The sequence below is a fragment of the Protopterus annectens genome, chromosome 4.part0 (genome assembly GCF_019279795.1).
Source record: "Protopterus annectens isolate FY-2018-M chromosome 4.part0, PAN1.0, whole genome shotgun sequence".
Classification (NCBI taxonomy): Eukaryota; Metazoa; Chordata; order Ceratodontiformes; family Protopteridae; genus Protopterus; species Protopterus annectens.
In genome coordinates this window covers 1,080,778,005-1,080,794,045 of record NC_056733.1, presented here as the reverse complement: position 1 = coordinate 1,080,794,045, position 16,041 = coordinate 1,080,778,005, and the positions used below count along the sequence as shown (strand labels likewise).

General features: G+C 40.3%; 1 protein-coding gene across 3 annotated transcripts in view; it reads right to left on the bottom strand.

Moving 5' to 3' along the window:
- The window catches only part of TMCO6 (transmembrane and coiled-coil domains 6), a 518,761-nt gene that overhangs the window by 280,709 nt on the left and 222,011 nt on the right, over positions 1-16,041 (bottom strand). The window lies entirely within an intron of this gene.

Genomic DNA, 16,041 nt, shown 5'->3' with positions numbered 1-16,041 from the left:
TTGATCTTTTAATCTTCTGGAAACTGCTCAGCAAACAAACTCTGGGCATCTGTGATGAAGGATTGGAATGGGGTATAAAGAGAAGATGGGAAAACAGTCTCCACTAATGCAGTTCCCTTTTTATAAAGCCCCAAACTGGAATTGATACTGTAGAAAATACAAATGATGGGTCACTGTGTTTTTTTTTAGAAACCATTTTATCTTTCTCATGTGTAATCTGGCTACAGATATCATGAGACTGAAAAGTCATGAAAGTGAGGATCCTGATAAATTCTCATGCAGACGTCAGACAGTTCTGGAAAAATTCTAGACAAAGATCTTTTGTCAAAAAGGTCTTTTGAAGAGAAGAATCTATAAGGCATTCTAGAAACACAATCCTGTGAGATGTAAGGAAGATTTTGCAATATTTATCTGGAAGCTCAGATTGTTCAAAAGAGACATGACCCATGTTTGATGACACCTGACATCTGGCTACAGCCTCTGCAAAAATAAGCAAGTCATCTAAATAAGGAAAGATGCGAGTGCCATTCAGTCTGCAATAAGCTATTATTGGGGCAAGATATTTTGTGAATACTAACGGGGATGCAGATAAAGTAATGGGTAACAGAAACGGATAACCTTAGGACTTTTTTGAAGCTCGTGGGTATGGGATTGTGGGAGTAAGCATCTTTCAAGGTCAGAGTTATCAACTAACTTGTCAGGAATGACAAGTAACAGGTTATACGAGGTCAGCATTATGAACTTTGGAACTTTCATGTACAAATTTAGAAATGAAAGATCTAATACTCGTCTCCAAGACACCTCGTTCTTTAGTACCAGAAACATTCTTAAGTAGAAGCCTTTGCTTCTTTTGCTTAAAGGCACTGATTCTATGACTCTCTGGGTTTGTAAAGACTGAAGAGCCAGAGGCAGAAATTGGTTAAAAGTTTCAGAGGGTGGAGGTACTCCCCTGAAAGAAGGTTTTGTATCCAGTGCCATCTGTAACCCTCTAGCACCACTTTTAAAACACAGGAGTCCAAAACAACCTTTTGGCAAATGGGAATGTTGAGGGCCAGTTTTGGGGACAGATATGTATAGATAAAGGTTACAAGAGAGGGAAGAGTATGGAATGCTGGTACAGCCATTTGGTACTGCTGATCTGTCCCTTTTTCTAAAAATATCCCTGTTTTTGTTGTTGTTAACCTCCAGCTATCTTTTTGTCTTTTGCTCGTCAGAAAAAGACTGGTTTTGATTATTAGGCTTTTCTGTGCAAGAGGGAGGCCTATAATATTTGTATTTGGGTATATGAACTATATTAGAAACTCCCTGAAATTAATTTCCCTCTTTTGTCATATCATTTAAGAACCTTGGTAGCAGAAGAACCAAGGAATAGCTTCTTATTTTAAGCGGAATCCAAGATTTCAGAATTTACTTCATCAGCATACCTTTGGTTACATACCCAAGCATCTCTTCTCAACACTGTGACAGTGGTCCTAAACACAGTATCTACATAATCATATACTGTCTTCAAAGCATGTTTAGAAATCTGGAACAAGGTAGAAATAGTTTAGTTCAAAAAAGTTTTCTTTTGAAGGAAGACTGGAAGCCAATTCCCTCTGGAACAAGGTAGAAACAGTTTAGTTCAAAAAAGTTTTCTTTTGAAGGAAGACTGGAAGCCAATTCCCTCAGACTGTCTATATGACAGAGCATACATTTCAACACTTATGCCTGGTAATTCAGAACTCTAAAGGTGAAAGTGGAAGAAAACATTCTCTTACCTATACTGTCCAATATTTTTAAAGAAATGTAATAGCGAAAGGTACCTACACAGCTGATTCTTTTTTTTTTTTTTTTTTTTTTTTTAAGGTGCTGATGGCTGGGTATCAGAATGAGCACAGGCGGCATTCAACACATCCTCCAGGGCTGGCGGTACAGGAGGAATTGAAGATGCAGGAGGTATATCCATTTGTAACATATCATATTATTTCCTCATTTCAGGGGGAAAAAATCAGTTTGTTAAATACCTCATTCATCCTACCAATGGTCTGAGTAATACAGAATTCCATGACAGGAAGAGAAAAATTAAAGTTTTTCTCACAGAGAGTTGGGTTTGGGAAGCGGTAGGAGGAGAAGAAGCATCAGACCCTGTTTATTCAGGAATAATTTTTCAGCGAATGCCCATGTGTAAAGACTTTTAGCATACCAGGATTTATTGCCTGTAAAGTCTGTCTAGCCAAGGTGAGGAACTCATTTTTTTTAACAGTAATAACTTCATCAGAAGAAAAAGTTTACTTTTTTGTTTTTCTTAACTAGAGTTCCACCAGAAGAGGACCAACATGAAGGCAGTACATCTGGCCCGTCTAATGGTCTCCTGCCCCAGTTACCCAGAGACTAATCTCCCAGACTGTCTCCCATTCCCAGAGAAGATGGTTCTCGAGTGCCCATAAAAGACACTGGAACAACCGAACAGAATGTGGCTGACCCCTGCTTCATGTTCTTCAAAACGAATACAAAAGAGGATGACAGAGAGGTAAGTGAGTGGCCTGAGGAACAATAAACGGCCACTGCAGGTTCACCCGCTACTGGCTGAAATGCAGACAGAGTGTGCAACAATGGCAAGTACTCCTTAGTGAGTATCCATGCTGTAACCAGACAAAATGTACAAAAAGCGGTAAGCATAGTTGTAGCAAGATGGTCTACAGGCAAGTTGTCACAAAGTGTTCACAAGCAACATACTTGCACTCATAATACTTTCCTCAGTTCCTTACATTATAAAGGTAAAAAATTATCCACCAGGTGGGACCCTTGATGGAAGGTCTGCAAGACCAAGCATGAAACCTTCACAGCTGGAACACCATGGATCAGGATGTTGAAAGCAATCTCGAAAAGTCAGATAATCAGGAAAGTTTGCCTCTTCATAAAAGAAGGAAAACCAGATCCTGGCTAGCTTTGAAAAAGAAAACAAGCTTGGAATCTTAATTATTTCAGCCTACAAAATTAAATTCAGAGGAGACATTCCATTAAAAATCAATCAGTTTAATAGGTAGAATTTGATTGAAAAATGTTTTCAAAATATTTATCCCATTCATTTGCCACTGATTCATCCTTTTCTCTGCTGTGAAGTCTTTTTGTCAGTCTCAGTCCTTTGGGTACAGTCCTTCTCTCTAGGATTGTTTGCAGGTAAAATTCCTCCCATTGTAGACTTTTGAGACAACCGTACCCAAAGGATAGAGACTGACAAAAAAACTTCACTGCAGAGAAAAGGATGAATCAGTAGCAAATCAAGGGGATAAAAACGATTTTCAATCAAATTCTACCTATTAAACTGATTAATTTGATTTTTAATGGAATGTCTCCTCTGAATCTAATTTTGTGGGCTGAAATAATTAAGATTTCAAGCTTTTCTTTTTCAAAGATAGACAGGATCTGGGTTTCCCTCTTTTTTTGAAGAGGCAAACCTTCCTGATTATCTGACTTACATTATAAAAAGGGAAGGGAGAGCAGAATTCCCCTTTAACTACTGTTCAAACACACACACACACACACACACACACACACACACACACACACACACACACACACACACACACACACACACACACACACACACACACACACACACACACACACACACCAGAGTCAGAATGGCAGGTAGGTTGTCACGAAGTAAGCACAAGCATTCCACTGACACACACATTCCCACCTGTTCCTCCAAATCTTTTCTGTCCCACACATTTATACACAAGCAGCACACAATTTTCACAAAAATTAACCCTAAATATAAACAACCTTAGCTAGCAGATCCTTGGCAGTAAACTTCCGATATTGTGAAAAAAATACAGTGTTTGTTAAAGGAGAAATAGGACTTTTAGTTTAAAAAAAAAAATAGATAAAATGCTGTATTTCTTAAAAGGACAATAATTTCTGAGAGAAGACTTATCTACCAGAAATGAAGCTCTTTGACAAATGTTGCTTTTGTGAAGCAAGAAATCACTAAAAAATTTGACTTTGACTGCCGATTTCCTTTGTTGGGATTAGCCAATTAGCAAGGTAGTTCACAAGTATGGACACAGTACATCTGGAGCCACAATTCAAGAGAAAAAGGTTGCTTTAATACTGAAATGCTAAAAAAAAAAAAGTAAAAGATAAGCACACTTTCGTCATCTTAATGAAAACGTCTTCAAATAAAACCATGCGTTAAAAATTCACTCCATATATACACCAATCTAGATAATGTGAATGTCAAGCCCCCAGTGATGTCATGCTTCCTTTGGTAGGATTTAAAGAGAATTTTTAGAAGATTTAAAGGGCCATGTCGGTAGAAAACTGACATGAATTACAACAGCTATGAGTTAATTTATATATAGGTTCATACTAGGCTATCTGCCCTAGGGCATTTATAAGCCTAGCCAGAGTGTGTTTGGCTTTCGCCACCCATTTTCAATTAATTTTGCTATGCCCTTTTTCGAGGTTAGTATACTGTGCTGTGCTTCTGATTCTTTATATACTAATAATGTACTGGAGTAAAGCCACACCCCTTGTGTCACCAGTAACCCCGCCCATCCCACCCCTCTCCCGCCCACATTCCGCCCATTTAAGACGTGACAATGACATAATCTGTCAGGGAACGTCCTCTTTTTCCATTCCTGCTGCCTGCTTTCGGCTGATTTACTATGCTTTTCTGCAAAAAAGCATAGTAAATCAGCCGATTTACAATCTCCGATAGTCTCCTTGATAGTTTCCTTTTTGAAACAGAATACTGGAGTTTGTACATTTTTTTTCTGGACTACCGGAGAATCAGTTACCGGATAGTCCAGAAAAAAAAATGGAGGGGTGTCAACCCTATTAAAGATTTCAGTTTTAAAATAAAGGTGATCAATATCTGATCATTCAAACCAGGCCACTTCATGGCATTAAGTTTCAACTGCCAGCGGAGTTCAAGTTTTTATCGTGAACTGTGGCTCCAGGTGTACCGCATCCATACTTTTGAACTATCTTGGTTTGCAGTTTGTTCTTCATGGATTAGCCAGTTAGCAATCAGAATGAAGGAGTGGAGTTGTCAGAACTTTTTAAAACTGGCCAGTTGTATTTTCCTAGGCAAGAAACAACCCATATAGTCTAAGGGATACTGCAGCAGTGTGAATGATAAACATTTGATATGGCAAAACTGCTAAAAATTAGTATTTTGGTGGCTGTTATGATTCCACTGTTGCAGCAAGTCTTGTTCTGGGCAAGAAGGTTCCGGTTTACTTATTAGGCACCTCCAGCAAAAAGTAACAGAACAGACACACAGAAGCTGACTAGTAAGCAACCATACCATTTAGTGCAATGGCAGCTCAATCAGCTAAGCTGCAAATTTTCTTCCTTCATATGGTGAAAGTCCAGCAAACAGCATTACCAAAGCGTGCAATCATAAGTACAGAACACTTATGTAAATAATGATTTTCAGTCACTCCGAATGAAATACAAGTACAGAAAACATGACACCCTAACCTAGAAAGATGAAATTTCCCTTGTGGCTATCCTAGCAATAGAAGATTACAAGCTGATGACCCCATATACAGAAAAAACTCACTGACCTTTCCAGAGATACTTCTGAAAAATAAGCACAAGGTAAGGTCAAAGAACTTATAACTTTGTCCATAGCCTGGCACAAAATGCAACAACATAAACCATTACAACTAAATGGTATCCTTCAGTACCTTCATAAAACATAATGCAGGAAGATAAAATAAATGACAACAAATCTAAAAAAGCTAACAGCTTTCTCAATTTTGTTCTTACACTATTCTGAAAACCACATACAGCTATCAATAGTCTATCCTTTTCTGAAACCACAGGACTAGGTCAGCATGTGCTAGTGAAGAAAATAACCAGATGCTGACTTTATACACATGACATGGAGATCCTCCACACCCAATTTACACACACACAAAGACGATGAAAAACATTCCGTACAAGTATTCTGAAGGATGCAGGCTATGCTCTACTTACTGTTACAACACACTAAAGATATCTAACAAACGGCCAAAATAAATATGTTCAAGCATATTCTGCAGTGATTTTTACTTATTTATGGTATTAAAATGCTTATCCCAAACACCGTATAAAACTAAAATAAATAACGACTAAGATTTAAATGGATAACTCGTAAAACGTCAAGTAAGACTTGGAATGCGGACTCATCATCATCTTTCGGCTGTTCCTGTTAGGGGTTGCCACAGCGGATCATCTGTTTCCATTTCTTCCTGTCCTCTGCATCTTGCTCTGCCACACCAACCACCTGCATGTCCTCTCTCACCATATCCATAAACCTTATCTTAGGCCTTCCTGTTTTCCTGTTACCTGGCAGCTTCATCCTTAGCATCTTTTTTCCAATATACTCAGCATCCCTCCTCAGCACATGTCCGAACCAACATAATCTTGCCTCTCTGGCTTTGTCTCCAAACCTTCCAACCTGGGCTGACCCTCTAATATACGTAATTCCTAAACCTGTCCACCCTCGTCACACCCAGTGCAAATCTTAACATCTTTAACTCTGCCACATCCAGCTCTAACTCCTGCCTTTTTGTCAGTGCCACTGTCTCCAACCCATATAACATAGCTGGTCTCACTACCTTCTTGTAGACCTTCCCTTTCACTCTTACTGGTACTCGTCTGTCACAAATCACTCCTGACACTCTTCTCCACCCACTCCATCCTGCCTGTACCCTCTTCTTCACCTCTCTTCCACACTCACCATTACTCTAAACTATTGATCCAAAGTATTTAAACTCATAAACCTTCGCCACCTCTACTCCTTGCATCCTCACCATTCCTCTATCCTCCCGCTCATTCACACATATGTATTCCGTCTTAGCCCTGCTGACCTTCATTCCTCTTCTCTCTAGAGCATATCTCCATCTCTCCATGGTCTCCTCCACCTGTTCCCTACTCTCACTACAGATCAAAATGTCATCTGCAAACATCATAGTCCACGGGGACACCTGTCTGATCTCGTCTGTCAACCTGTTCATCACTATTGCAAATAAGAAAGGGCTCAGAGCTGATCCCTGATGTAATCCCACCTCCACCTTAAACGCATCCGTCACTCCCACCGCAGACCTTACCGCTGTCACACTACCCTCGTACATATCCTGTACCACTCTTATAGTTTCATAGTATAGTACTAGGCTATCTGCCCTAGGGCATTTATAAGCCTAGCCAAAGTGTAAGTGGCTTTGGCCACCCCATGTAATGATACAAAAGTGTACAATTTAAATTAAATTTAGTTTACTGTGCCTCTATCTAGCAATGACACAGAGATGACCCCTGGGGTAAACCTACGATCACCCATCCATTCATCCAGATTTCTCTTGGAGAGAAAGTGAGGTCTCTGCCTAACATGGACAGGTATCCTGTTCCAGAGTGCGGGAAGCCTCTGGGTTATGAATATGTCCCTCCAGCATGTCCTATTCATATTTGTGCTGAGGTTTAGATCTTTAGCTCTCGTGGCTCTGATGGATTTGGATTTTTTGAGGTGGAGCATGTCCATTAATTCTGAATTGGGCATGGCCTTGTACGCAAGGCACAGATCACCTCTGAGCAGGCGGTATGCTACTGAATAGAGCTGGAGCTTTTTCAGTCTGGCAGCAGATGACATATGCTGGAGACCTTTGATCCTCTTGGTAAGGTACTTTTGGGGTCTCTCCAGCTGCTGCAGGTGCCAGGTGAGGTACATACCAAATGGGGCATTGTACTCAATCATAGGCCTGATAAGGGAGGAATATAAGGGTACAATGACATCCTTTGATCTGAATGTGAATCCCTTCATGATAAGGAGGGCAAGGGAGAAGGTCTTTCTAACCACTTTGGCGACGTGGGTGTCAAATGAGAGGTCACTGTCAACTTGGGTCCCCAGGTCTCCGATTACTTTTTCCGTACTTAATGGATTACCACCTATGTGGTAATTTGTGGGTACTTTGTTTTTTCCAAAGGGGATGACTATACATTTTTTGGCATTTAGTTTAAGGCCATGACTCTGGCACCAGTCGTCTGTTTCTGTGAGGCCCTTCTGGAGGATGCATGTGTCAGCTGGCGTGTTGACTATGGCGCCTAGTTTGCAGTCGTCTGCGAACTTTGTCAGCCACAATCCCCCTATGTTTGTCTGCACATCTGAGAAATAAATGCCGAACAAGAGGGGTCCCAAGACAGAGCCCTGTGGGACTCCACTTGTGACTGGCTTAGAGTCTAACATAGCTCCAGCTATTCTGACTTTGTGGGTTCTGTCCTTTAGCCAGTTTGCAACCCATCTTGTGACAAACAGGTTTACATTTAAGCTGTTGAGCTTGTCTGTGATACCTGAGTGGGGTATTGTGTCGAAGGCTTTTGCCAGATCCAGGTAGGCTGTATGAACTGCTTTGCCTTCATCAATGGCTCTAGTGACTGTTTCAAAAAAGTCCACCAGGTTTAAAAGACAGGATCTGCCTTTTACAAAGCCAAACTGGGTAGGGTCAATTGTCTGTAGGTCACTGATGTCTTTGTTTATGAGTTCCATAAGGATCCTTTGCATAGCTTTGCAGACCAGGCTGGTCAGGCTTATGGGGCAGTAGTTTCCAGGGTCTGTAGAGGTGCCACCTTTGTGGAGTGGGACCACTGTAGCTGTACGCCAGTGTTCAGGGACGTATCCTGTAGCAAGGCTAAGATTAAACAGCGTTCTTATGTGCGGGTTTAGCTCCTCTAGGAGTTCACGTAGCACGCAACCCGGGACACCGTCAGGTCCCATCGATGCTGTATTTTTAGCTTTGCTGAGGGCAGCTCTCACCTGGACATCTGAGATTTCAGGGAGGTTGCATTCAGCTGAGATATTTATTTCGTCTTTTGGGGGAGAGGGAGGGGAGAAATTTGCACTGAATCTGTCTGCCAGTATGTTGGCAATATCTGTGGGTTCAGTGTATTTTTTGCCGTTATGAACTAACTCTGCGCATATCTGAGGGTTTCCGCCCAGGTTTCTAACATAACTGAAGAAGGCCTTGTGATTATCTCTAGTGTCCTTAGCGATTTTTCTCTCGAAGTTGGCCTTTGATGATTTTATTAGCGAACGTAGTTTTTTGCTAGTGTTGATCAGGGATGCCTTCCCTTTATGGGATTTTGCTCTGTCTTGCAGTAGCTTCCTTCTCTTGTTATAAAGTTTGTTTATGGCTGGGGTCCACCAGATAGGATGCCTGCCTTTGGTGGAAAGGGTCTTGGTTTTATTTGGGATTGCATGATCCATGCATTCTTGGAGATGCCCGTAGAAAGCATTTGTGAAGGATTCAGCAGTGTGGGATGTGGTTTCCACTGGCCCAGGGGGCTTGAAGGATACCATTTCAGTCCTAAGGAGTGTAAAGTCGGCGTTTGAGAAGTTTCTCACTGTGGTCTTTTGTGCTGGGGGTGGAGGTGGGATATGAATATCTAGGGTTATTAGTTTATGGTCTGATCTCACTAGTGAGGGGTATACTTCCGGTGTTGAGCATTTTGTCCCCATGTTTGTGATGATCAGGTCAAGTATATTATTTCCCCTTGTGGGGGAGGTGACTAGTTGTTCCATCGCATTTGAGTTGATGAATTCCAGGAACCTTTGGGCTAGGGTGTTGGGGCTTGAGTAATGCACCCAGTCTATCTTTGGGTAGTTGAAGTCTCCCAATATGATGGTATTTGGTGAGACATTCATATCCTCCAGTGTCTTCAGGAAGGCTGAATGGAGTTCCTGAGATTGTGAGGGTGGTCTGTAGCATGCTACAAGTTGTATAGCAGTTTTGCCTACGGTTAGTTGCACATGGATGGTCTCCGATGCTTCGTGCGTTGCCACTAACCTGGAGGTGTGGGTGTCTTTAATGAAAATGGACACTCCCCCTCCTTTTGTGGTTCGGGCCAGGTTTTGGGGCCGAAATGCATGATACGAGGTATAACCTGGTAGGGCTGGGGTGCTCTCAGGAGCCTTGAACCAGGTTTCAGTTATTGCACAGACATCGATGCTCTCCATACTGAGAAGTGCTTCGAGAGCCTGCATCTTGAGATTTAGACTTGTGGCATTGAGCAGCATTACCCTTAGTTTTTTTCCTTTATTGTTTTCTAAGGTGGTGGGTTTGTCTTTTGAGCCTTGCCTAAGAAAGGCACTATGGGGGTGGCAAGAGCCTTAGCCAATATCCAGAAGCCCAGTGGTGACAGGTGCAATTCGTCCCTTGCGAAGCAGCGTGGCTTGTCCAGCATGTCATCCCAAGCAGATAGACATTGGATCCCCCTAGAATGACACCAGTAATTGAGCCAATTATTAAAGCTGATCATCTTGTCTTTGTATTGTGGCATCATTCTTGGTGAGGGCAAGATGCTGCTCAGGGTCAGGGTCATACTGGCCTGGGCTACATAATCAGAGAGCTCTTCTAGGTCTCTTTTCATGTAGTCCAAGGAGGTACGTCTCAGGTCATTCACGCCGGCATGGACAATGACGGAGTCATATTTGTCCTTGCTTTGGAGTGACCTGAGTGCTTGTGTTATGTGGCGGATCCTAGCTCCCGACAGGCAGCTCACCGTTACCCTCTCTTTGTTCAGCCTGGTAAGCGGGACGTCAGTGTGTCTGGCTATAGAGTCACCTATTACTAGTGTATCAGGCATGGTGTTTCGCCTTAAGGGCTGTGATTGTTTGGCACACTGACTTTGTGTACTATGTGTTGCTTGTGCAGAGTTTTGAGGTGGTGTTTTCTTGGATGTCTGCTTTGGGAGCCTCTTTTGTTTCGGTAAGTTTTTTTATTAGAGCCTCAGAGTATGTCTTTGTGTTACTATGTGTTTGGTTTGCAGTTGTGGTTGGTTTATGTGAGACTGGGTTTGTTGTGTGTGTGGTTACCTTCTCCTCCTGTCTGGTCTTGCTAGTCCTGTGTTGAGAGAGTTCAGCCTCCAGTTTGGCTATATAGTTGCATCTCTCACATGTGTTTGTGTTTGTTGGGAGGAGGAGAGGGTTGTCTGTGTACATGAGACAATTGTAACATTGTCTCAGGATTCCCAGATTAACCAGCTGAACTGGAGAGGATGTCAGTAATATACCACTCGACATGCCAGAATAGTATAAGGGGGTGACGTGTAACTGGGTCAGAGAGAGGACTTTGAAGGGAAGTGGATATTAGCACGGGTTGTAGGTGGATGTAGTGCTTACGTTAGTTTAAGGGTGCTTCACTTAAAAGAAAGGTTTTAGGAGCAAGTGCTAGGCTTATGATAAAGCGAATAGACTGATTTTGTTGAAAGTAGAGCTTTCTTAAGGGAAAAAATTGAAGTGCAGACTTGGCGGAGCCAGGAATAGTTTAAGCCTGTTTAACCAGCGCTGCGCTATGCGCACAATCGCGCAAACGCGGATTTTAAACAGGGAACTTCAAAAGAGCTGGAAATGGTCCAAAACGACCAATTATTACAAGCTCTTGTGCTGAGGTCACTCCTTCAGGGACAGATAGGCTGCTCAAGGTTCCCCACTCCCACTGGTGAGCAAAGAAACTTCCTTCTATCCAAGTAAGGCAATGGACAACACAGGAACTACACCACAGTCCAGAATACAGCAAAGCCTGTATACTGGTCTAAACTAGTCGAGAAAGGCAGGAAAACAAGGATTTTTGGGGGGGGTTTTATTGTTTTTTAGGTTAAAAAGTACACAGAAATGCAGGAAAAACAGTAATAAATCACTTACACAGGCTAGCTCACTTTAGTGGGTAGCCTCAACAGTTAAATTAAACAACAAACTTTCGGCCAAATGTAACTTTAAATGCAGATAATGTACAATGCAAAAAACAGGTAATAAAGCAGTTTAAACTGGTTCAAAGTAAGAAAAGGAAGGTCTCTCAGGTAAAAACAGCAAAAAAATACTTAGATCAGGAAAGTAGTCACTTTTCTCAGTTCTCTGCTGCTAGCACCACTCTGCAGGACCACGAGGAGCTGTTTCTGAGTAGTATAGCCAGAAAAAAAAACGCTCAGGGGCGGATTTTAAACAGGGAACTTCAAAAGAGCTGGAAATGGTCCAAAACGAACATACGTCTCTGACACTCCCGACTTCCTCATACAATACCACAACTCCTCTCTAGGCACCCTGTCATATGCTTTCTCTAAGTCTACAAAAACACAATGTAACTCCTTCTGACCTTCTCTGTACTTCTCCATCAACAATCTCAGAGCAAACATCACATCTGTAGTGCTTTTTCCTGGCATGAAACCATACTGCTGATCACTAATCATCAAGTCCCTTCTTAACCTAGCTTCCACTACTCTTTCCCATAACTTCATGCTGTGACTGATCAATTTAATCCCTCTATAGTTGCTCTGCACATCACCCTTAATCTTAAAAATCAGTACCAAAACACTTTTTCTCCATTCCTCAGGCATCCTCTCACTTTCCAAAAGTTCATTAAACAATCTGGTTAAAAACTCCACTGCCATTTCACCTAAGCACCTCCATGCTTCCACAGGTATGTCATCTGGACCAACAGCCTTTCCATTCTTCATCCTCTTCATAGCTATCCTTACTTCTTCCTTGCTAATCCACTGCACTTCATGATTCACTATCCCCACATCATCCAGCCTTCTCTCCCTCTCATTCCCTTCATTCATCAACCCCTCAAAGTACTCTTTCCATCTGCTCAACACACACTCCTCGCTTGTAAACATGTTTCCCTCATTATCCTTTATCACCTTTACCTGCTGCATATCTTTCCTAGCTCGGTCCCTCTGTCTAGCCAATTGGTACAGGTCCTTTTCTCCCTCCTTAATGTCCAACCTTTCATACAACTCTTCATATGCCTTATCCTTAGCCTTCGCCACCTCTCTCTTTGCCATGCACCTCATCTCCTTATACTACTGTCTTTCTTCATCTCTCTGACAATCTCACTTCTTTTTTATCAACCTCTTTCTCTGTATATTCTGCTGTACTTCCTCATTCCACCACCAAGTCTCCTTGTCATCCTTCCTCTGTCCAAATGTCATACCAAGCATCTTTCTAGCCGTCTCCCTTACTAGCTCTGCTGTAGTTACCCAGCTATATGGTTACTCTTCACTGCACCCAGTGCCTGTCTTAACTCTTCCCTGAACTCCACCTCACAATTACCCTTTTTCAATTTCCACCATTTGATCCTTGGTACTGCCTTCACACTCCTCCTCCTCTTCTTGATCACCAACATAATCTTACAAACCACCATCCTATGCTGCCTTACACAGATTAATGTTAGGATTTAAAAAAGACTCTTCTTGGCAAACACAAAACTGAAGATTTGCGAACAGACTTGGATCTCCATTTACTGCACTGTACTCTTTACAGATGCTCCTGTATGTTAGCTTGTGATACTCTCTCTCTCTCTCTATATATATATATATATATATATATATATATATATATATATATATATATATTCTGTGTATATGTGTGTGTGTATGCATGTGTGTGTGTGTGTATATATATATATATATATATATATATATATATATATATATCAATTCACACACAAGCGAGTTACATTTCTCACGACAACTGAATCACACTTGAATTTTTTTATCTATTACCACTTCTTTGTTTTTTGCTGTATATTTCTAATACTGTTTTTACCAAAGTATGCATTTATATAGTGTCTCATGCTTAGCCTTTTCTTTTTTTTAACTCCTTATAGTTTATTCAATGCGTACTGTTTAATCTTTTTGCACCTTATTGTAAAATATTTCATTTGTACATGTACTGTCATTACTGATTTGGTCTGGGATGTGGCTGAAAGGAGACCTTGGACCATTTCACTTACCTGGGAAAAATACATCAAATAAATTAATAAAAAATAAAACAAATCACATTGGAAAATCTCCTCATAGAACTTCCTGATGGTCAGAGACCACTACCTATTTTCTGAGGGGCTGCAAAAACCTCCACAATCTCCACATGTAGCTGTTATCAAAATTTCATCTATTACGGAGAAATGTTTACACGCAATGTACTGTAATGTAATGTACGGATTGACTGGTACTTAATGTACTGTAATGTAATGTACGCATTGACTGGTACTTAAACAATGTACTGTAATGTAATGTACGCATTGACTGGTACTTAATGTAGTGTAATGTAATGTACGCATTGACTGGTACTTAAACAATGTACTGTAATGTAATGTACGCATTGACTTGTACTTAATGTACTGTAATGTAATGTACGCATTGACTGGTACTTAAACAATGTACTGTAATGTACGCATTGACTGGTACTTAATGTACTGTAACGTAATGTAATGTAATGTACGCATTGACTGGTACTTAAATAATGTACTGTACTGTTATGTAATGTACGCATTGACTGGTACTTAATGTACTGTAATGTAATGTATGCATTGACTGGTACTTAAACAATGTACTGTAATGTACGTATTGACTGGTACTGAAACAATGTAATGTAATGTAATGTACGCACTGACTGGTACTTAAACAATGTACTGTAATGTAATGCAATGTACGCATTGACTGGTACTTAATGTACTGTAATGTAATGTAATGTATGCATTGACTGGTACTTAATGTACTGTAATGTAATGTAAGCATTGACTGGTACTTAAACAATGTACTGTAATGTACGCATTGACTGGTACTTAATGTACTGTAATGCAATGTAATGTATGCATTGACTGGTACTTAATGTACTGTAATGCAATGTAATGTACGCATTGACTGATACCTAATGTACTGTAATGTAATGAACACATTGACTGGTACTTAAACAATGTACTGTAATGTAATGTAATGTACGCATTGACAGGTACTTAAACAATGTACTGTAATGTATGCATTGACTGGTACTTAAACAATGTACTGTTATGTAATGTAATGTACGCATTGCCTGGTACTTAAACAATGTACTGTAATGTAATGTAATGTACGCATTGACTGGTACTTAAACAATGTAGTGTAATGCACGCATTGACTGGTACTTAATGTACTGTAATGTAATGTACGCATTGACTGGTACTTAAACAATGTACTGTAATGTAATGTACGCATTGACTGGTACTTAATGTACTGTAATGTAATGTACGCATTGACTGGTACTTAATGTACTGTAATGTAATGTACGCATTGACTGGTACTGAAACAATGTACTGTAATGTAATGTAATGTACGCATTGACTGGTACTTAAACAATGTACTGTAATGTAATGTACGCATTGATTGGTACTTAAACAATGTACTGTAATGCAATGTACGCATTGACTAGTACTTAAACAATGTAATGTAATGTAATGTATGCATTGACTGGTACTTAAACAATGTACTGTAATGTAATGTAATGTAATGTATGATTGACTGGTACTTAAACAATGTAATGTAATGTAATGTACGCATTGACTGGTACTTAAACATTATACTGTAATGTAATGTACGCATTGACTGGTACTTAATGTGCTGCAATGTACACATTGACTGGTACTTAATGTACTGTAATGTAATGTAATGTACGCATTGACTGGTACTTAAACAATGTACTGTAATGTAATGTACGCATTGACTGGTACTTAATGTACTGCAATGTACACATTGACTGGTACTTAATGTACTGTAATGTAATGTACGCATTGACTGGTACTTAAACAATGTAATGTAATGTACGCATTGACTGGTACTTAAACAATGTACTGTAATGTAATGTACGCATTGACTGGTACTTAATGCACTGTAATGTAATGTACGCATTGAATGATACTTACACAATGTACTGTAATGTAATATAATGTAATGTACACATTGACTGGCACTTAAACAATGTACTGTAATGTAATGTACGCACTGACTGGTACTTAATCTACTGTACTGTAATGTAATGTACGCATTGACTGGTACTTAAACAATGTAATGTAATGTAATGTACGCATTGACTGGTACTTAATGTACTGTAATGTAATGTATGCATTGACTGGTACTTAAACAATGTACTGTAATGTAATGTACGCATTGACTGGTACTTAAACAATGTAATGTAATGTAATGTAATGTATGCATTGACTGGTACTTAAACAATGTACTGTAATGTAATGTAATGTAATGTAC